General features: G+C 38.2%; 2 protein-coding genes across 25 annotated transcripts in view; one reads left to right on the top strand and one right to left on the bottom strand.

Annotated features, from left to right (window-relative positions):
• The window catches only part of KIF6 (kinesin family member 6), a 381,228-nt gene that overhangs the window by 225,852 nt on the left and 132,099 nt on the right, over nucleotides 1–23,277 (top strand). The gene's annotated exons all lie outside the window — the stretch shown is intronic.
• LOC144317564 (uncharacterized) overlaps nucleotides 1–23,277 on the bottom strand; it is a 61,734-nt gene that overhangs the window by 3,504 nt on the left and 34,953 nt on the right. For 3 of the 7 annotated variants that reach the window (XR_013383571.1, XR_013383570.1, XM_077904150.1), the window contains 5 exons: nucleotides 7,736–8,081; nucleotides 7,241–7,345; nucleotides 3,044–3,192; nucleotides 2,450–2,619; nucleotides 2,121–2,262 (listed from right to left, as the gene is read on the bottom strand). The gene's annotated coding sequence lies outside the window, so the exon portion shown is untranslated. Of the gene's footprint in view, nucleotides 1–2,120; nucleotides 2,263–2,449; nucleotides 2,683–3,043; nucleotides 3,193–7,240; nucleotides 7,346–7,735; nucleotides 8,082–23,277 lie in introns of all 7 variants that reach the window. The other 4 variants (XR_013383572.1, XR_013383569.1, XR_013383573.1 and 1 more) reach the window with 4 other exon arrangements.

Here is a 23,277-nt window from a genome sequence, read left to right on the forward strand (position 1 = left end):
GTAATTACACATGTCTGTGCAGACGTCAGTTCCAGCTGGGATTTCTCTCAAGTCCATTGCCATGTCTACCCCCTGATTTTTTTTTTTAAACTAACAGATGTATTCAATGAACACCAGTTCATGTGATTTTGAACAAAAACAATTTGGGAAATTGTTAATAGCTTTCCTTAGGAAAAAACAAAGCTGAGCCTCAAAAAGGAAACAAAAATCCTGCAAAAGAAATCCGAATAATTAATGGCCAAAAACCTCAGATTTCAGATACTGGCCTGGGCACTTAAAATTGATGTCAGGGAGCAAAGTAAGACTATCAGAGTAGAGCATCAGATGGATGCAATCAAGACATTAGAGTTTATGAAATTAATGGGGACTTACTCATGTAAACTAAACCCACATAGATAGGGCTATAAATCACAAAATGTCAAGTGACAAGAATTAACGATATTGTTTACCTTTACCAACCAAGACAGAATTCTAGTGTTTGGTTAGGGAATAGCCAGTCGGAACAATGTCCCTCCAGTAGGAATATGTACATGGTTGAACAGGTATTTGCTTATATGACAGTTATTTACAAAATGCCAAGCAGTGCCGAGGATTATGTCAGGTTTTAGGGAGTCCTAGTTAAGTAAGATATTAACATAAGTTATAGGGACTGGATATAGTCCCTAGGCTCTTGGAGCCCACCACCCAGGAAACAGGCAGGGATAGTAGTCAGCTTCAGATACACAGGAAGGAGACCTCACCCAGACCCAGAGAGTCAAGGGAAGCTTCTGGGAGAAGGAGGGCATCTCTGTTGAGTCCTGAAAGTGTGAATAGAAGGTGTTCATGAGGCTGGCAGGGCAGGGTGAAAGGAGCAAAGTGCTATATAAGCATTCACTCTTTCTTTTACTGTTCTTTCACATTTTATTATTTATGACAGTCACAGAGAGAGAGAGAGAGGCAGAGACACAGGCAGAGGGAGAAGCAGGCTCCATGCACCGGGAGCCTGACGTGGGATTTGATCCCAGGTCTCCAGGATCACGCCCTGAGCCAAAGGCAGGCGCCAAACCGCTGCGCCACCCAGGGATCCCTTTTACTGTTCTTTCTTGTGTGGGGCATTCTTTCTAAAAATGTGTCCATATCCTTGTTCAGGCTACTCATCAGTGGCTTGCCCCTTTGTTATGGTCCGACATACCTGAGGGGACAGCACACACCTTTTGTGATAGCTGCTCTCCACAAGCTGATGAACCAAGGGGACAGAGATCAGAATCCCCCACTGAGAGGTGGGAGTGCGGGTGGTGCTTTTTCAAGCTCTTCCTGGAGAATCCTGAAACTATTGGTTGTATTAATCCATTGCTTACTGTGCGCCAAGCCCTGTTCTGAGTGCCAGAGATTAGAGTGTGGCTAAGATACAAGATTCCAGCCTTAAAGGGACTCGTATTCAACTAAGTGCGACAGTTAGTGACCACGTAAGCAAAGATGCCATTGGTGCTTTGAAGAAAATCAGTCAGAGCACTGAGAGTTGGGGAGGATGGAGACAGTGATTTTAGATAAAATATCGGAGATGATCTCTTTGATTAGGAGACCTGTAAGTATTTTCACATTTCATCATACCTTAAGTTTCTAGAGCTTTCCTTTCTTAAGTTTTGGAGACATCCTATCTATGAAGTAACTGTGCAGGTAGTTAATCTCACCCACTCTGTGTAGACTGTATTAGTGTCACTGCTAGAAAATAACCCAGTGTCCCAGCCCTGGGGGCACCATTGCAGGTCCCTTTCTACTAACCATACTTACTGGCAGTGTGACAGTGGGCAAGTTGCATCACCTCACAAAGATTTAATTTCCTCATCTGCAAAATGGGGAAATCTTTAGGCCAAGGGTAAATAAAACCCCGTGGGTGAAGGGTGACAGTGAATTGCCGGGAAGAGAGAAGCTGGTAAAGGGAGTGGTCAGAGTGGAGAAAAGGGGCCAGAGAAAGGGGTCCAGGGGACACATTGTGTGGACTTGGCAAGAGTGGCTTCCCTCGGGGAGGCAGACAGGAGACTGAGGAGGGGCAGAAATGAGGCCAGTCACAATGGCAGGCTGACCACCTGAGCCACCCGACTGCCCTATGGCCTGGCCTGTGAATGAAGGAATAGTGTTACCTTTACATAGAAAGGCCCAGTCTGAAGGAGAGGGGATGTCGCCTAATGCATGGAGCAAGCCCACCAACGTTCACGGTCCAGGTGGCTCTCAGTAATTGGTTTACTCCAGTTATACTGCCAGCTTCGCACACATCTGGGGCTCCTGAAATTTATCACTTCTGTCAATCAATCAACCATAGACTTTTTGTTGCCTGGAAAATAAAGTTCAAAGTCCTCCACAGGTCATGGGCCTGTCCGCACTTCCCGCTTCTGTCCCTCCACCTCCCACCACACTTTGTTTCCACTGGTTCCTGTCCATACTGCTCTTTGCTCTTTCCCACAACTCATACCTTCATCCTCGCAGACAGATCGCCACCAGCCATGCATTCCCACAGCACTTCTGTTTGCATTGCTTTTATGATCCTTTATCACATCGCGCCTTCCATTTTCACTGCATGTGGGGATGAACGTATTCATCATAGTAAGCCTCCTCGACTTCTTGTCTTACACCAGGTACCAGCTGCTCAATAAATAATTGCGGACCTAATTAAATAATTATCAAGCATCTGCTGTAGAGCAGACCCTGTAAACAAAATGAGTGAGTTGAAAGCGTGATCCCTGCAACACACTAGGGAGATAAAGTAGAAATGCACAGGTGCACGTGTAGAGTGGTGTATAATAAGCACAGAATAAATTTTGGCAGCAGTAAGTCCTTTTCAAAGTGTTCCCCTCGCTCCACGCCCTCCTCCTCATTATCGTGTGTCACACTGCACTGAAACCCCTGTTTACACGCGTGTGGGCCTCCCCCACACAGTGAATTGAAGAGCATGGAATATGACTGATTCATGTTTTTATCCCTGGTTCCTGGCCCTCGGTCAGAATTCAATAAATGTTTCTGGAATGAATAGAACAACTAGTCACCATGAAATGTCACTTTTAAATACCTTGTCTTCCGTCAGAGCCTGTCTCATTTCATTTATTGATCTTGCAATGCTGGTAGGCTTTTTTTCCATTTCCTTTTTCTCTTAGGGCTAATATCCTGGATATTACAGCCGCAGTGCTCGAGTTTTCCTTCTGAGTCCTGGATAAAGGCCTGGAAGAGCAGCGAAACATTTCAGTGCCGTGCCCTTAATGTTGGGGTCAAACCTTAGATCTCTTTCAGATGCTTGAAATGCATGAGTTTAAAACCTGCTCTGTATCCGTGGATTTCAAATTGTTATCATGAGTGAAAGACTGCCTTTTGAAATGCTAGCAGAGAAAACTTGGCACGTCGGCCAGAGGTACACCCCAGTGTGATGACTCATAATGTGATGTGGCAGGTGGGAAATCTTTTTAAAAATCACTGTTTCCTCATAAACTCGGCTGCAGAAATCAGATGTGGAACTGGGTTGGGGGTTGTATGTGGCAAAGATGGAGGAAGGAGCTTCAGGAAAACAGCCGTTGGAGGGAGAGGACCTTGGTGCACACAAGAAAGGCTTGTGGGCATTCTTCGACTCTAGACTATTCACTCAGTTTGTGTACTAGCCGAATACTTTCCTATTTCCTTCTCCTTCAGACTATATTTTGCCGATTCAGCCCCATTTATTTCTCCCCCACCCCAAAGAGTAGAGAGCCAGAGAGAAAGGAGAAAAATACGTCAACTCTGTTGACTATTTTATGAATCACTCATAATTTCTCTTGTAGAAGGGCAGAGGGAAGGAGTGGAAGAATGAGACTGTTAACTAAAATCAAGGTTTTAGGTAATTTGTTACTTTGATTATCCTTAATTTTCTATTTATCAAAAGGAAGGAAGGAAAAGGGGGGGAGGGAGAAGGGAGGGAGAGAAGAAGGGTAGGAGGGAAGAGGGAGGGAGGAAGGGAGAGAAGAAGGGTGGGAGGGAGGGAGGGAGGGAGGGAGGGAGGGAGGGAGGGAGGAAGGGAGGGAGGGAAGGAGAAAAGGAGGGCAGGTGGGAGGGAGGAAGCAAGGGAAGGAAGGAAGAGAGAGAGAGGGAGCAAGGGAAGAAACCAGAATCCCTTCACCACCCAGAGATTTCTGACAGCCCTTGTGGGTATCTTACTTTGTTCAAGAACTGCTATTTCTTGTAATTCCACAGTGGTCCCCTCCCTGACATCCATGGCCTGAGAAGTCACTTGTTGTCCTGCCCTTGCCAGAGTTACCCTGGTCAGGCTCTTACTTCTAGCACTCCTCAAAGCTGTAAAACTCAAAAAAATGTCAGAGCTTCCTTACCTTCTCTCCACCTCTCACTGTGCCAGAGCCACACTGGCATGAATAGATGGCTCGCTCACAGACCTGGAATAGTATATTGTGGTTCCTGGCATCCTCTTGGAAGTGACCTTTCAGGTCTGACCTGCTGTCTCTCACTCTGTAGTGCTCAGACGTGAGGCTCAGAGGGATTGGGAACAGACACTGCACCCTCTTCTCTCTTGCCTCAAATGCCTTCTTCCCTTTTCCCTTATCTGGTGGTAGTGGTGTGGGGACTGACAAGCAAACATGCTCCTCATGGGACCACCCTCCAGTTCAGCAGACACTACCAGTAATGTCTGGATTTCAGTTTGATCTCAAGATACGGTACCTGGTATGCAAGTAACAGTTAATAGAACACTGGAGAATTTGGCTCAGGACTCAGGATCTCTAGACCCCTATCTTAAACAGCAAGTGAGGGTTGGGTTGGGGTCTGGCCAGTCCTTATAGCTGTGATGTGGATGGCTATTCTTGGTGGGGCCCAGAAAGCTGGAGATGCGTGTGATTGATAGTGCTGCCTGCCAAGGGTTCCAGGGTCTGTGTGTGTGTGTGTTGGGGGGGAGGGGAGGTAGTATCCCATTGTAGGTCCCATTGACTTTAAGGACCTAACAATCTCACCATGGAATCAGAGTTAAGCATGAAATACTGATGGTAAGTATCTTGGAGGTCACAAGGAATAGATCAGTATGGATTCGAAGCACAGTCTTTAGGGAAGGGAGGGGCCTTGGAAGACACTGGGGCTCAGGATAGGCAGAGGGCAGGGTGGAAGGCACCCCCAGACATAAATAGCTCAAGGAAAGGCACAGGGATAGAAATGCTCAAGAAAAATGGCAAACTCAGCCTGATGGGAGCCCAAGGTTCTTGTTGGGAGTCTTAACAGTGGACATTAGATTGCATCAGTTGGGAGGGTGGGTGGGTTTGTGGAAAGCCCTAAAAAGTCAAAAAGAGATGTTTGAATTTGATGCAGAGACCATAAGGAAACGTTTCTGGCAATCTGTCTAAAGGGGTATTTGGGAAGATTAATCTGGCAAGGGTTTATAACAGAAATTGGAGAGGGAAACACTAAGAGATTAGCTTAAAAGGCTCTTATGTGATTCATCCCTCAAGGAGTTTTACATTTAATTAGAAAGTAAGGCAGCAGTGTGCATTGTACATATTCTTGGAACATGTGTGTGTCTTTCCTAAAAAATTGTAAAAACATACTTATTTTATTTTTTGAAGAGGTAATACATCCACATGGCTCTTAAACCCAAACAATATAAAGAGGTGTACAGTGAAGGAAGGAGTTTGCTCCCGCCTTTGTCCCAATTGGTCTCATTCCCACCTGGCACCTGCCCCACCCCACAACATCATCACCCTGAACCACTTTCATGGCTTCCTTATGTATGTTTCCAGAGTCTCTTTATGCAAATCCAGGCAAATATTAAAGTATGTTCTAATCTTTCTTCTTTTTTATACAAAAGATAATATAGCCTATTTAATCTCCCTTGGATTTTGCTTTTTTCCCTTAAGAATTGATCTTTTTCTTTCTTCGCTTAAGAATTGATCTTAACGATTTTGGCATATCATTCTTCTTGTCAGCTGCATCGTCTTACATTATGTGGAGAACCAGAACTGTGTTGATGGATGTGTTTTCTAACATCCTTTTGATATTGTATATGGTGCTGCAAAAGATAACTTGCCCTTATACCATTTTGTATGTGTGTGTATATCCACAGAATAAATTTCCACAAATGGGCTCATTGCATCAAAGTCCACATATATTTATAGTTTTAATGGAGATTTGTAAATTGCCCTCTTCAGGGAGTTGTACTGATTTGCATTCTCACCAGCAATACCTGGGATCGCCTGCTTTCCCACAGCCTTGCAAACACAATGGTTATCACTTTGGGGGCTTTTCTGCTCCATTAGTGAAATCTTCATGCAGCTCTAATTTGCTTTTCTCTTATAAGTTGAACATCTTTTCATATGTCTACGGGCCCAGGGGATTTTAAACTCCTTCTTAGGGGGCTGACTTCATCACTTCTGCACCCCTCCCAGAACCTCCCCAAAGGCCTTGCTACAGAGCAGGTTTTCAGTCAAGATTTATAAACCCCAGAAATGTTTGCATGAATGAGTAGGTAAGTCACTGAATACATCGTCATGCTGTTGCAGCTATAAATCCTCAATTAGATATGAGTCTTCCCTGAAGCAGCATAAGATAGAATAAGCTTACAGAGTAGATATAAAAGCAACATATATGTATGTTCAAAGATTACATGCCATATTCTAAGAGTGAGTAATTACTTTCCTTAGGTTGAAAAGTGAAGAAACTTAGATGAAATACCTTGTTCATCCCCAGAAACGGAAGAAGGAATCCCATAGCTCTTTTCCATGGTTTCTTGTTCATTTAAAGAGTGGTTTGGAGCTAGTATGATTAAATGGTTTCCATAGAACTAGTAGCAAATTAGAAGGGCACAATAAGGCTCCAGCGTGTGGGTTCCTCAGGCTCCTTCCACTTCATTTATCCTTAGAACACCCAGAACTCAGATCCTGTGGCAGTGTAAACTGTCACTAGCTGGAGTCTGAAGCCTGAGTTTCTTTCTTTCTTTGCTGTTTCTATGTGTTCTCACATCAATTACTGTGAGTCATAGCAAAGCACATTTGATCATTCATTTGCTAGTTTTATGAATTATATGGAATTCCATTCTCCAACAGCACGTTTGCCAACTGTTTGTTTTATGCTGTCTTCAAAGAGAAGTCACTGCTAGACAGGCAGAAGGTGAGAACAATGACAGCAAGAACACAGCAGAACCTCCATGGTGTACTCTTACCTGAAGTGACTGATCTAACAGTTGTGCATGAACTTAACCATAGTCCCTAAAGGAAAGCCTACCCAGAAGAAACATGAAGCCCTCTACCTGCTTATGGAGTTCCCCCTTCCCCCTTAGACAACGAGAGTCACAATCACAGCCCAGAATATAAGATCACGTCAAGCCGGGAGCTTGGTCAGCTGTGACAGCCACCTAAAAGGCAGGGAAGCAGAAAGAAGATAGGAAATAAAGAGAAATTCAAGTTAGAATCCTGATTCCAGACCTTCTATAACTAAAAACACTAATGAATATTGCCAGGGATCTAGGAAAATAATGTGACTGGGGACTCAGTATTTTAAATGGATCTGGAGATGAGCTATTAAAAATAAGGATACTTGGAAAATTAAGATACTTGCAACCTTCCTATTATTGATTCTTTTCCTTTCTATTGTTACTTTTGGGGGGGGGTGTTAAAATGGCAAGTCAAGAAGAAACAGCTTTAACACATGTTCAACATTTAACAGTCTATTTAATACATCTGTGTCTGTTGTGTCACCTCTTCCTCCAAACACCCTGTGTGTTATTTCCATCTCTACTACTCACCCATTTTGTACACAAAGAGGAGCCAGAGGAGGTTGAATGACTTGCTCAAGGTCACATACTTCATAAAGAGGAGACTTTGACTCGGGTCTTCTGAACCCCAAACTGGAGCTCTTTCCAGGATTTGTTTCTTAGCTTATTGTAAAATTGGTCTCAGGGAAGAAATCCTGGCACTGAGGAAGTGCCAGAAAAGAAGCATTACCTTCACTTGCAGCAACAGAATCATTCTAAAATTGTTTTGTGATGATCTGAATCCATAGCAACTGTGCTGGATCCAAACAGGGTTAAGTGAGTAGTTGATGCCTCTGGATGATCACCCTGGTGATGATGCCACAGGGCAACAGGTCCACTGCAAGGCGGTTCAACTATAAGTTAGAACTGAAACTACTCTTTAAGATTTGCTACTTATTACCTAGAGATAAACTTGCTAATTCATAATTCACAAGCCACAACATGACAACACACAGTTCCATTAAAGATTTGTTTTGTTCTCTCACATGACCATTCACAGGAGGAACTTATCAGTTCCAGCCCATTCATTATCATGTTTTTGTGATCAGTGATTATCCCCGTGGAAAAATGGAAATATTGAAGACTCAAGCTTTCTGCAATGAAATATAAGGTTGTTAAGATGTACTTCATTCATGCAAGTAAAGACAAAATTTATTAAGCATGTATTAATTAATAAGCAGTTACCTTAGTTACCAGATGCTTGCAATTAAAGAGACCTCTTAACTAAGAAAGAAATTGGCTTCAAGAATAAATAGGTTAATGGCCAGATAGGTAATATATTTATTAATTATTTTACTTAGTGTATAGTCATGGCTTACATATAATTAAAGATTTTTAAATATCTCAAACTCTTAAAAATAACTGCCAGTTTGAACATTCCCTTGTCAAAGATTCCTTCCCCCAGTCATTACCTGTTTTCAGATAAAAGCTTTTCTACAGAGTAACACAGAAAAAAATATGAAACCTCTTTGGAAGTACACATCTATTATTTCCAAGGATTGGATTTTCCAAAGGCCAAATAAAGAACAGAAGTGGGTGATATTGTCATGGTCAGAATCATGGTCCTGCATCAGAACTCAAATGAATTTTCCACAAAGAAAATTATTCATTGAAAAAGGTTGTATCCTGAGCTTTCTACCATACTCAAGTTACCAAATTAATCAGTGAAGCTCTACAGCTGCAGGGAAAATAAAGCTAAAAGTCAAAGTTACAGATAAATATACCCCATGTTTTACCCCTGATTTCTGTTCATTTTTTTGGCCTCATATCAAGTAGAATCATTTATCCTGTACTAGTGGTAAACGAAGTTTTTCAGATAAGGGAAATTTGCAAAAAACTAAAGCTTATCTCTTTCTTTTTCACTTTAACCAATTTTACGTCTCGACAAACATCCTAAAAATCAATTGCAATGCTCTGTCAATGTAAGGAAGGTATATTATACAATATATAGTCTCTTCCTGATACATAGAGCCCAACTTCTTAAGCTCAATATCCACAGGTAAGCAGCAGTGGGTCTACAGAACTCAAAGCCACTAAATTAACATGAAGCAAATCTTCTTGTACATCTATTAAACTGGAGAATGTATAGAAAAGTGTGAAGTTCAGTATTCTTAAAAGGTTTTGTCATGTCACACATCCAGAAACATTAACAAAATCTTTTCTACCTAAATCAATTTTGTTCCTTTTTTCTTTTTCTTTTTTTTTTTTTCCTTTTTTCTTTTTAGGCAAATGCCTAGAAAGTAGAAATTTTTATGCTCAGTAACTGATTGGAAAATGTGCAATGTTTTTATTATTGGAGAATCTTGTGGTATTGGCATTGCAGTTACATTAAAACAAAAAGAGTAAGATGGATTTATCAGAGGCAGTGTGAATTACACTGGTCTGCTTGGCCAGGGCTCATCTGTAGGAGCAGAAAATCTGGACTGTTTGATTTTTCAGCAAGACTATGAAAGCCCAGGCAGCTACAATTTTAAAAACTAGAGGGTCACATTAGAACATGTAGGAGGGGAGTAGTGTTGTCATTGGTTGTTTTGTTTTTTAATTGGTATTATAGGAAAGTCCTAGAAATCTCTGATTTCTTATTGCAGCTGGGACCAACTATTTCTTTACAATATGGGGCTATATTTAGTTCCCCAATAATGTACAAGCAAAAACACCAACAATTAATCTTTTGGGGTCATTTATCATTTGCCATTTTAAGAATGACAATTTTTGAATTATATTTTCACCCAGAGACATGAAAGTTTCTAACTAGAGGGTAAGAAAGAAAACAATGCCAGTTTAAGGAGAGAAAGTGCTTATTATGAAAACTGGGCAGGGATAGACAGGGCAATGGGAGGACAACCACCAATGTAGAATCCTGAAAACCAAGAGAGCAGAATTGGGATTAGTTCATGATATCAAATCAGATGAGGACTGCAAAGACACTATTGGGGTTTCTGGTCCAGGATGTAAGAAGCTTGGAAGTCTTCATTCTCTCCTAATGGCAAGTAAAAAGCTGGACAAACTTCAACAATTCTTTTTAGATCCATAAAATAAGTGAAGTCACAGGGCCCTGACTTTTCAGAATTGGAGAGACAGATGACTACAAAGAACTGTGATTTACTGGAACAGAGACCCATACGCACACATTTTTATAGGAAACAGTAGCAAGGTAGGGAACCTGAACCATAATCAACAAATTGTTGGAGTCCCCCACACTTTTGTGAATTTTACCTCCAAGAGCTCTACTATATCCTTACAGAGAATATTGGAGAAAAATCTCCTAATGCTTATGATGGGGGCAGGGGAAAAGGAATATTTTGAAATATGCCAGAGCACTCTTTTTAACAAAGTCTGCCCTCAGAAGAAACTCTTTAACATGAGCCTGACCTGCTGGGGCTTTTTCAGACCCTAACTGACCAGAAGGAAGATAAATGCCCAAATGCAACTTTCTAGCTTTCTATGTAGGAAAAATGAAATACCCAGCTCCAGCCCACTCTTGAAATCTTGTCCCACCTAAGTGGGAGCAGGAGGTGTCAGAAGCTGAGAAGCATGTGTGAAGCTCATTAACCAGAGGCATAGGCTCATTAAAAGACTGAGACCTAATCATAGTAGTATATAGAATGCTTCCTCTCTTCCCATACCTTACCACCACATTACTAAAGGGCTATTTATAGCAGTTTCTTTTACTCAGTACATCATGTCTGGCTATCAAGAAAAAGTTACAAGACACACTAAAAGGAAGGGAAAAAAGGCAACATAGAACTCTCCAAGCCAAAAGTCAAACAAACAAACAAACAAACACACACCATAAACCAGTTCAAAGAGATAGAGCAAACATTAAAACTAGACACTGATATGGCAAGGGTTTTAGAATTGTCAACTAGGAATTTCAAACAACAATGATAAATATCCTAAGGGCTGTAATGGATACAGTTGATAGCATGCAAGAGAAGATGGGCAATGTATGCAGATTGATGAAATTCTAAGAAAGAATTTTTAAAATCTAGAGACAAAACCACTACAACAGAAATGAAAAATGCCCTTGATGGACTTATTAGGAGACTACATATATAGGCTAAAGAATCTCTGAACTTGAGGATATCTCAACAGAAACCTGTAAAACTGGAAAGAAAAAAGATTGATAAAAATAGAACAGAATATTCAAGAACTGTGGGACAACCACAAAGGGTGTTCACATTTGTGTAATGAGTATACCAGAAGCAGAAGAGAGAAAGGAAGAGAAGAAATATTTGAGACAATAATGACTGAGAATTTCTCTAAAATTAATTTCAAACACCAAACCACAGATCCAGGAAGCCTAGAGAATACCAAATAGAAAAATGACTGAAAAACTGCATCTAAGCATATCATTTTCAAACTACAGATTATCAAAGATAGAAAAGAAAATCCTCAAAGAAGTCAGAGAAGAAAAAACACTTTACCAACAGAGGAGCAAAGGTAAGAATTACATCCAATTTCTCTTCAGAAACCATACAAAGAAGAACAGAGTGGAGTGACACATTTAAAGTTTTGAGAGAAAGAAAGCCACCAACCTAGAATTCTGTGCCCTGCAAAATTACCCTTCAAAACCCTGCAAAATTACCCTTCAAAATACAGACTTTCTTAGACAAACAAAAATTAAGGGTATTTGTTGTCAGTAGATGTGCCTTGCAAGAAATGTTAAAAGAAGTTCTTTAGAAAAAAGGAAAGTGCTGTAGGTCAGAAACTTGGATATACATAAAGGAAAAGTGTTGAAAAAGGAATTAATGAAAGTGAAAAAACTTTTATTTCTTATTCTTAATTGTTCTAATGGATAACAGTTTGTTCAAAATAATAATAGAAACACTTATTTAATTATGTATGCTTATGCATATATATTCATATATGTGTATATATATTCTTATACATGTGTGTATATATATATTCATATGCCTATGTATAAGTGAAAAAGAATGACAGCAATGATACAAAAGAGGGAAAGGAGGAATTAGAATTATTTTGTTATTGTAAATTATACTACCAATGAAATGGTATAGTGTTATTTGAAAGTGGATTTGGGTTGGCTGTAAATGTATATTGGAAATCTAGACCAACTACTCAAAAAAGTGAAAAAAATACAATTGATATACTAAGAAAGGAGATAAAGTGCTCAATTAAAATAACAAAAGCAGAAAATTGAAAGACAAAAATAATAACAAAAAGGCAACAAATGGAAAACAGTAATAAACAAGTATCAATTCAACTATATCAGTAATCAGTTTGAATGTCAATGGTTTAAGTGCACCAATTTAAAGAAAGAGATTGTCAGGCAGGATCAAAAAACAAGACCCAACTGTATGTTGTCTATAAGAAACCCATGTTAAATATAAAGGCACATATAGGTTTAAGAGTAAATGAATGGAGAAAGATATGCCACGTTAACACTAATCAAAAGTGGGAACAGTTATATTAATTTCAGATGGAGCAGACTTTACAGCAAGGGCAGTTATCAGGAATAAAGGACATCATATAATGATAAAGGAGTCAGTTCTCCAAGAAGACATAGTAATCTTTAATGTGTGTTCATATAACAAGAGTGTCAAAGTACTTAAGGCAACACTTGCTGGAACTGCAAGGAAAAATAGATGAATCAACTCTTATATTGGAGACTTCAGCAGCTCTCTGTTGAAGAGAGATGGACAAATACAGCAGGCAGAAAATCAGTAAGGACATAGTTGAACTCAATAATACCATCATTCAACTGGATATAACGAACATCTATACGCTACTTCATCCAAAAACAGCAGAATACATATTAACACGATTGAACTAAGCTAGAAACCAGGAACAAAAAGATAACTGGAAAATCCCCAAATACTTGGAGATTAAACAGCACACTTCTACAGATATATGGGTCAAAGAAGTAATCACAAGAGAAATTTAACAATACTTTGAACTAAATGAAATGAAAATACAACATCAAATTCTGTGGGATGCAGCAAAAGCAGAGCTTAAGAGAGAACATATAGCATTGAATGCAATATTAGAAAAGAAGAAAGATCTAAAATCAGTCATCTAAGCTTCTACATTAGGAAACTAGAAAAAGAAGAACAAATTAAACTCAAAGTAAGCAGAAGGAAAGAAATAAAAATTAGAGCAGTAATCAATGAAATAAAAAACAATGAAATTTTTTAGAAGCCAATAGAGCCAATAGAGAAAGAAGCCAATAGAGAAAACTAATGAAACCAAAAGCTGGTTCTCTGAAAAGATCAATAAAATCAATAAGCCTCTGGCTCAGCTAACACAAATTATTAATATCAGCAATGAAAGAGGACACATCACTACAGACCCCATGAATAGTAAAAGGATAATAAAGGAATACTATAAACAACTCTGTGCCCATGACTTTGATAACCTAGATGAGATAAATGGGCCAATTCTTTGAAAGACACAATCTGCCAAAACTTACAGAGGAAGAAATAGACAATCTGAATAAGCCTATATCTATTAAAGAAATAATTAATAACCTTCTAAAACAATGGGCCCAGGTGGTTCACTGGAATTTCATCAAACATTTAAGGAATAAATTATACCAGTTTTCCACAATCTCTTTCAGAGGTAATACTTAACTCATTCTAGGAGGTCAGCATTACCCTAACAACAAAAACAGATGAAGGCATTACAAGAAAACTACAGAACAATATCTCTCAATAACATAGGTGCAAAAATCCTCAATACTTGGGATGTCTGGGTGGCTCTGGTTGTGTGTCTGCCTTTGGCTTAGGTCATGATCCCAGGGCCCTGGGATCGAGTCCTACATTGGGCTCCCTGCAGGGAACCTGCTTCTTTCTCCCTCTGCCTATGTCTCTGCCTCTCTCTCTCTCTCTGTCTCTCATGAATAAATAAATAAAATCTTTAAAAAAAATCTTCAATACTCGTCTATTTTTGCTTTTGTAGCCTGTGCTTTCGGTGTCATAACTATAAAATCATTGGAAGACCAATGTCATAAGTTTTTCTCTGTTTTCTTCCAAGAGTTTTATAGTTTCAGATCTTATATTAAGTCTTTAATACATTTTCCGTTAATTTGTATGTATGGTGTAATGGTCCAGATTCTTCCTTTGACATGCTGTTATTCAATTTTCCCAAAACTGTTTTTTTAAAGATTTTATTTATTTACTTGTGAGAGAGAGATAGAACACAAGCAGGGGGAGGGACAGAGGGGAAGGAGAAGCAGACTGTCCACTGAGCAGGGAGCTCGTTACAGGGCTCAAACCCAGAACTCCAGAATCATGACCTGCGCCGAAGGCAGAAGTTTAACCAACTGAGCCACCTAGGTGCCCCCAATTTTCCCAACACTATTTATTGAAGAGATTGTACATTCTTTCCCCATTGTGTGTTTTTGATGCCCAAAGATTAGTTGTCTGTAATATGCATGGATTTTTTTTTCTGGTCTTTCTGTTTTGTTCCATTGGTCTAACGTGTTTGTTTTTATGCCAGTACCATATTGTTTTTATTATTGTAGTTTTGTTATGTATTTTGAAATGAGGAAGTGTAATGCTTCTAGCTGTGTTCCTCTTTCTCACAATTGCTTTGGCTATTCTGGGTCTTTTGTGGTTCCATAGGAATTTTAGGATTTTTTTTTCCTTTCTGTAAAAAGTACCATTGTTTTTGATAGGGGTTGCATTTAATCTATAAATTGCTTTGGGTAGCATGGACATCTTACTATATTAAGACTTCTAATCAATGAACAGAGGATATTTTTCCATTTGTTTGTCCTTTTTCTGTTTTCTTTTATCAATGTAACGTAGTTTTTGGTGTAAAAATATTTCAACTCCTTGGTGAAGTTTATTTTTAAGTATTTTACTCTTTTGAAAGCTATGGAAAATGGAGTTGCTTCCTTAATTTCTTTTTCAGTTTGTTTTAAGTTGTTGCAATTGAATTTTCTACTCTACAACTTTACTGAATTCATTTATTAGTTTCAACAGATTTTTTTGTGGAGTCTTTAACGTTTTATACATCATATGACCTGCAAACGGAGAAAATTTGACTTTTTTTTTTTAAAGATTTTATTTTTATTCATGAGAGACACAGAGACAGAGATAGAGAGAGGCAGGGACACAGGCAGAGGGAGAAGCAGGCTCCATGAAGGGAGCCTGTCTTGGGACTTGATCCCGGGTCTCCAGGATCACACCCTGGGCTGAAGGCAGCGCTAAACTGCTGAGCCACCAGGAAGGACTGCCGAGAAAATTTGACTTTTTTTCCTGATTTGGATTCTATTTATTTCTCTTTATTGCCTAATTGCTCTGTCTAGGATTTCCAGTCTATGTTGAGTAGAAGTGACAAAAGTGGGCATCCTTGTTTTATTCCTGATCTTAGAGGAAAGGATTTCAGTTTTTCACTGTTAAATATGATGTTAACTGTGGGCTTGTCATTATATGACCTTTAGTATGCTAAGGTACATTCCCTCTATATGGAGCTTGTTGAGTATTTTTACCATAAAAGGATGTTGAATTTTGTCAAATGCTTTTTCTCTATAAAAGTAATCATATGATTTTTATCCTTTATTCTGTAAATGTGGTGTACCACATTTATTTATTTGCATGTGTTGAATATATATATACATAGAATATTACTCATCCATCAGAAAGGATGAATACCTACCATTTACATCAACATGGTTGGAACTGAAGGGTATTAGACTAAGTGAAATAAGTCAACCAGAGAAAAACACTTAATATAGGTTTCACTCATATTTGGAATATAAGAGGATCATGGGGTAAGGGAGGGAAAACTGAACGGGAAGTCATCAGAGAGAAAGAAAAACCATGGAAACTCTTAGTTATAGGAAATAAACTGAGAGTTGCTAGAAGGGAGGTAGGTGAGGAGATGGGGTAATTGTGTGGTGGGCATTAAGGAGGGCACATGATGTGATGAGCATTAGGTGTTATACGCAACTGATGAATTATTGAACACTACATCAGAAATTAATTATGTACTATATGTTGGCTAACTGAATTTAAATTAAAAAAGAAGAAAACACTTCTATCTTCATAACAGATCTTTGTTGAAAACAATAAAACAAAAAATGAACCAAAGACTTTAATAAACACCTCACCAAAGAAGATATGGCAAATAAGCATATGAAAGATGCCCCACATCATATGTCATCAGGGAAATGCAAATTAAAACAATTAAATATCACTATATACCTATTGGAGTGACCAAAATCCAGAACACTGACAACACTGAATGCTGGGGATGATGTGGAGCAACAGGAACTCTTATTCATTGCTGGTGGCAATACAAAATAGTACAGCCACTTTGGAAGACAGCTTGGTAATTTCTTACAAAACTAAATATTGTCTTATACAACCCAGCAATTGTGCTCCTTGGTATTTACCCAAAAGACTTGAAAACATATCCACACAAAAATCTACCCATGGATGTTTATAGCAGGTTTATTTATAATTTGCCAAAACTTGGAAGCAACCAAGATGTCCTTCAATAGATGAATGGATAAATAAACTATAGTACATCCAGACGATGGAATATTATGTAGTGCTAAAATGGGGGAAAAAGCTATAAAAATGCAATCTGAAAAGGTTACATGCTTTATAATTCTAACTATATGATGTTCAGGAAAAGGCAAAACTTTGGAGACAGTAAAAGATCAGTGATTACCAGAGGTTGGTTGGACAGAGGTGTAAATAAGGAGAACACAGATAATTTTAGGGATGATGAAATTACTTTGTATGATATTATAATGGTGTATATATGCCATTATGCATTTGTGCAAACCCATAGAATATGTAACACCAAGAGGAAACCCCAAAGTAGACTAATGGATTTTGGGTGATCATGATATGTCCATGTAGGTTCATCAGTTATAACAAATGTACCATCTGGTTGATAATACAGGAGGCTGTGGATGTGTAGGGGCAGGAATATTTGAAAAACATCTGTACTATACCTTCTGGTCAGTTTTACTGTGAAACTAAAAATGCTCTAAAAAATAAAGTCTACTTTAAAAAAAGACTATTGGGTGTGGCAATGAGGAGGTGGTAGGTGACCTCAAAAGAGCAGTTTCAATGAGGTGCTGAATATAGAAACCAGACTGCAGCGAAATGAGGTGTGAAGAATAGTTGAAGAAATAAAGCCAGAGAACACTGACAGCTCTTCCAGGAGTTTGCTTGTGAAGGAGAAGAAGACTCAAGCTAGAAGAGGATTAGAGAACCAGGGTCCAGGGAGGGACTTCTTGTTGCTTGTATTAGGATACAGTGCTGTCAGACATAAATTCTAAGTGCCATATGTGTGAGGATTCCTTGGCTTTATGATACAGTTGGAATTCCTTGATGTGTCAGCAGTATCAATAGCTTCATTAAAAAGTGGAATAAGGATGGGCAGTGTATTTACAATTTACCTTCTATGAGTTTTTTTCATGTTTGTTCATTCCTTAGAAAGACCATGTATGTGTCCCCTCAATTTAGATGCTCAGCAAATACCTATCAAGACCAAGGTACATTTTTGGGAGAATCTACCTTTCCTAGAGATAAAGTAGTTCCATTGAGAGAAATACATGACTTGAATTACTTATACCTTTCCTGCCTTGAGCTGGTTTCCAGATGTGCTAGGAGAGGATGTCTACTACTCTCAACCTCTCCTGAAGATATTCAGGATCAGGACACCTGAGGGTCTCTAGATAGCCTGCAGCCATCACAGGTGCACATTTGCTTAACACATGTGGCTTCATGAATAGAGAACCTAAAAATGACAACATTTAGGTAAAACCTAAGACATGGAGTGCCCAATCTCATCACTAGACAAGAAGGCAATAAGATGGCTGGGTGTGGGCCACAAAGTCATAATGGAAAGAAAGGTCAGGCAGTCAAAGAGCAGGAAGCAAAAATAGACGGCAGCAAATACACACAGCAGAGCCTTCCTTGGGAAGAGGTTGGTCCACATGCTGGAGAGACTGCCTCAAGGAGGAAACATGGAGACTATAAAAGATACCAAGGGAAAAGAAGAACAGGAGAAAAGGAAATGAAAACAGAAGAGAGGGGTGTCACATTTCTTTTGGCATTTAAAACACTTCCAGATTGCATCCTGAAATCTTGCTGGACCAAGAATTGCAATATTCTGGAAACTCAAGGCCTTAGATTTGGCATCCCTGGTGTTGTAATATCAAATCACAGCTCAATGTTAAGTTTTATTATTCAACCTGAATTAAAAGGTCAAGGGGAAAAAGAGCTCTGTGGTGTTCCATTAAAGGAAAAATCTGATCATCTTAAAGCAATATGATCTTAAAGGAACCCACCTTTAAAAAGGTCAGTGTACAAAGGAATATGGGCAGTGAGTGCCTGTTGCTCCCTTGAAAGCACATGTGCATGCTGGGAAGTGTACTGATGGAAAGAGTTAATGCTTCTCTCCAACTGTTTCACTTACAGGAATAGTGGGAACATCTGTCAGGAGATGGTTACCCGTGTAGGTGAAAAAAATGACATATTACTCTTCTTTCCTTCCCCAAAATATGTTGCTTTCCAAACCTAACTAACCCGTGAATGTACAATATCTTCCACATCACCTGGGGAGCATGAAAAGAGATCCCCTCCTAATCATCATATTCTTGGTATCAGAGGTATCATCCTTAGATAATCTCCAGAACAGTCCTCTAAGGGGTTCCAATTTGCCGTGCTTAGAGACAAGTGAATTCATTAGGATACATCATTGGATGTTCTGTTGTGACCAATCCAGATGCTTCTACAGAGAAGTCTGTGACTGCCTGTGTTACTGGCTCAGGAGCTACCAGACAGGTGTTTGGGTTGTATTTAGCCACGTTGTACTGTCAGACTGCAAACTGCTATTACTGTGTTGATCTTTCATCCATATAAAATTATTCTTAGACCCCTGATTTTTGAACCTCAAACCCTGAAGTTCCCTCCTCTGCCTCCTTACCTGCTCTTCCATTGGCCCTGCTATGCCAACTCCAGGTCCTTTCCTATACTTTGTTCTGTGATCCCCTTTGTCCTTCCCTGCCATTAGTCTGTGGTTGGAGAACATATCTTGTGTGATTTCAGTCCTTTTAAATTTATTGAGGCTTACTTTATGGTCTATCATGGAGAATATTGCATGTGCACCTGAGAAGAAGGTGTATTTTGCTGTTGTTGGTTAGAGTATTCTATAGATGTCTTTTTTTTTATTTAAATATATTTCATTTATTTCTGATGGTTTTATATTAGCTGCAATTTCCACTCTCCACATAAAATATACAATTGCTCTGTGAAGGAAAATTCTGACTTTTAGGTCTAGTAATGTAGTTACTAGTAATGTAGTTCAAGTCTTCTCTATCTTTATCTTTGTTGTTGTTGTTGTTTATCTTTGTTGATCTTTTCCTTACTTGTTCCATCCATTCTTGAATGTAGGGTATTGAAATCTTCAAATATTACTATTAAAATTTTTATTTAAACTCAATTTAGTTAACATATAGTATATTATTAGTTTCAGGGGTAGAATTTAGTGATTCATCTGTTGCATATAACACTCAGGGCTCATTACATCAAGTACCCTCCTTAATGCCCATCACCCAATTACCACATTTCCCCCATCAAACTCCCCTCCAGTAACACTTAGTTTGTTCCCTATGGTTAAAAATTTCTCATGGTTCACCTTCCTCTCTGTTTTTATCTTATTTTATTTTTATTGTTAAATTTTTTTCTCCCTTCAATTCTGTCAGTTTGTTTCATCTTGCAGCTCTGTGCTGGCTGTATACATGTAATTGTTATATCTTCCTGCTGAATTAACCCTATTATCATTATAGAGTGTTCCTTTTTATCTCTAGTAACATTTTTTTGTTGTTTTAAAAGTCTATTTTATCTCACATTAGTATAGCTTTTTTAGCTTTCTTATGATTGTTGCTTGTGTGATTTTCTTTTCCACACTTTTACTTTCAACATATTTGTATCTTTGCATATGAAGTGTGTCTCCTATAGAATATAGTTGGGTCATGTTTTTAATCCATCTGATAATCTTGGCTTTTTATTGGATTATTTTATTCATTCACATTTGATGCTATTATTATTTATAGTTGAATCTGTATCTTCCCTTGTACTTTGTTTCCTATCTTTATTTTTCCTTTCTTCCTCCTTAACTGCTTTATCCTTTAATAATTTTTATTATTTATTTTTTAGTTATTTTCTCAGCGGTTGCTTGGGTTTAAAATATACATCTTATAGGGGTGCATGGCTGGCTCAGTCAGAAGAGCAAGTTGGGCCTAGAGCTTACTAAAAAAAAAAAGAGAGAAAAGGATAGATACACATCTTACATAAAAATAAACTCAAAATGGATTAAAAACTTATTTTTTTAATAAAATAATTTTTATTGGTGTTCAATTTACCAACATACAGAATAACACTCAGTGCTCATCCCGTCAAGAGTCCCCCTCAATGGCCGTCACCAATGTGAGACCTAAGACCATAAAAATTCCTAGAAGAAAACATGGACAGTAAACTCTTTGACATCAGCCTTAGCAACCTTTTTCTAGATATGTTTTCTCAGGCAAGGGAAACAAAAGCAAAAATAAACTATTGAGACTATGCCAAAATCAAAAGCTTTTACATAGTAAAAGAAATTATCATCAAAATGAAAAGGCAAATCGCTGAATGGCAAAAATATTTACAAATGGCATATCTGATAAGGGGTTAATATTCAAAATATATATTTATACAACTCAACACCAAAATAATGATAATAATAATAATCCAATTAAAAATAGATTGAGGACCTGAAGAGGCATTTTTCTAAAGAAGACATACAGACATTGAGGGGGGCACTTGACAGGATGAGCACCGGATGTTATGCTATATGTTGTCATATCAAACTCCAATAAAAAATATAAAGTAATAAAAAAATAAAATATAAAATAAAAATAAATAAATAAATAAAAAGTTTTTTTAAAAAAAGAAGACATACAGATGGCCAACATGAAAAGATGCTCAATATCACTACTCATCAGGGAAATGCAAATCAAAACCACAATGAGATATCACCTCACACCTGTCAGAGTGGCTAGAGTAAAGAAGACAAGAAATCACAAGTGTTGGCAAAGATGTGGAGCAAGAGGAACACTTGTGCATTTTTGGTGTGTTGTAAATTGGGGCAGCCACTGTGGAAAATAGCATGGAGTTCCTCATTTAAAAATAGAAATACCGGGATCCCTGGGTGGCACAGCGGTTTAGTGCCTGCCTTTGGCCCAGAGCGCGATCCTGGAGACCTGGGATCGGGTCCCACATCGGGCTCCCGGTGCATGAAGCCTGCTTCTCCCTCTGCCTGTGTCTCTGCCTCTCTCTCTCTCTGTGTGACTATCATAAATAAATTAAAAAAATTAAAATAAAATAGAAATACCATATGATCTAATAATTTCACTACTAGATATTTACTCAAAACAAAAATAGTAATTCAAAAAGATACGTGCACCCCTATGTTTATTGCAGCATTATTTACAGTAGCCAAATTATGGAAGCAACCTAAGTGTCCACTTATGGACGAATGGATAAAGGGATATATATAACGGAATATTACTTAGCCATTTTTTAAAAAGGATGTGATCTTGCTATTTGCTTTGGTATGGATGGGCCTAGAGGCCCAGCATGACACTAAGTGAAGTAAATCAGACAGAGGAAGGCAAATGCCATATGATTTCACTTTTATGTGGAATCTTAAAAACAAAACAAATGAACCAACCAACAAACAAACAAAAGCAGAAACAGACCCATAAACACAGAGAACAAACTAGTGGTTTCCAGGTAATGGGGGAAAGACAAAATTGGTGAAGGGGAGTGGGAAGTGCAGGTTTCCAGTTATGGAATGAATGAGTCACTGGGATGAAAGATACAGCATAGGAAATAAAGTCAATAATATTGTAATAGTGTTGTATGGTGACAGATGGTAGCTATGCTTCTGGTGAGTATAGCTTAAGCTATAGAATTGTTGAATTAAAAAAAAAGAATTGTTGAATTCCTATGTTGTACACTTGATACTAATGTAGCATTGTGTGTCAACTATACTTCAACAAGATAGAGATATATCGACATGATATGTCTATCTTATTGAAGTGTAGATATGTATACATACACACATATATGTTTTTTAACTTTTTCAGAATCTAGTTCAGACTAATACTAAGTAATTCCAGTGAGATATAAAAATGCTAATCCTATATAGCTCTACTCCATCTTTCCTTTCTTTGCACTACTATTAATACAAATATTACATAGGTATGTATTACAAACCAATAATACATTGTTATAATTATTCCCTTATATAATTGTGTATTTTAAAGAAGCTGAGAGAAGAAAGGAAAGCAATTATATATTTACAGAGTTTGTTATATTTCTGATTTACCATTTCTGGTTCTCTGAATTCATTCCTGTGGATTCAAGTAACCATCTTGTGTAACTTGGTCACTTCCTTACTCCAAAACAGCTTTGCCCCTACCTACCTCTTACCTCTTTTGTGCTGTTATTGTCAATCATATTAGATTTCTGTATGTCATAAGCCACACAATACAATTACGTTCATATTGTTTTATGCTAGTACTTTTGAAATCAGTTAAAAGAAGAAATATGTTTTATGCTATTACTTTTGAAATCAAGTTAAAAGAAGAAATATGTAATGTACTCTCTTTTATAAATACCTACACAATTCCCTTTATTGGTGCTCTTTGTTTTCTCTTGTGGATTTGAATTAATATGTGGATCCACTTGTGTTCAGCCTAAAGAAATTCCTTTAGTATTTCTTGTAAAGCAGATCTGCTAGCAATGAATTCTCTGCATTTTTATCTAAAAATGTCTTTATTTCACCTTAATTTTTGAAAAATAGTTCTGCTGGATATAAGTTCTTGTTGACAGGTGGTTGGGGTTTTTTTCCCTCCTTTCAGGACTTTGAATATATCATCCCACTGTCTTCTGGCCTCCATCATTTCTAAGGAGAAGTCAGTTCTTAATCTTTCTGAGGTTCCCTTGTCCATGACAAGTCATTTTTCTTTTACTGCTTTCAAAATTTTCTCTGTCTTTAGC

Source organism: Canis aureus, chromosome 7 (assembly GCF_053574225.1).
Source record: "Canis aureus isolate CA01 chromosome 7, VMU_Caureus_v.1.0, whole genome shotgun sequence".
NCBI lineage: Eukaryota > Metazoa > Chordata > Mammalia > Carnivora > Canidae > Canis > Canis aureus.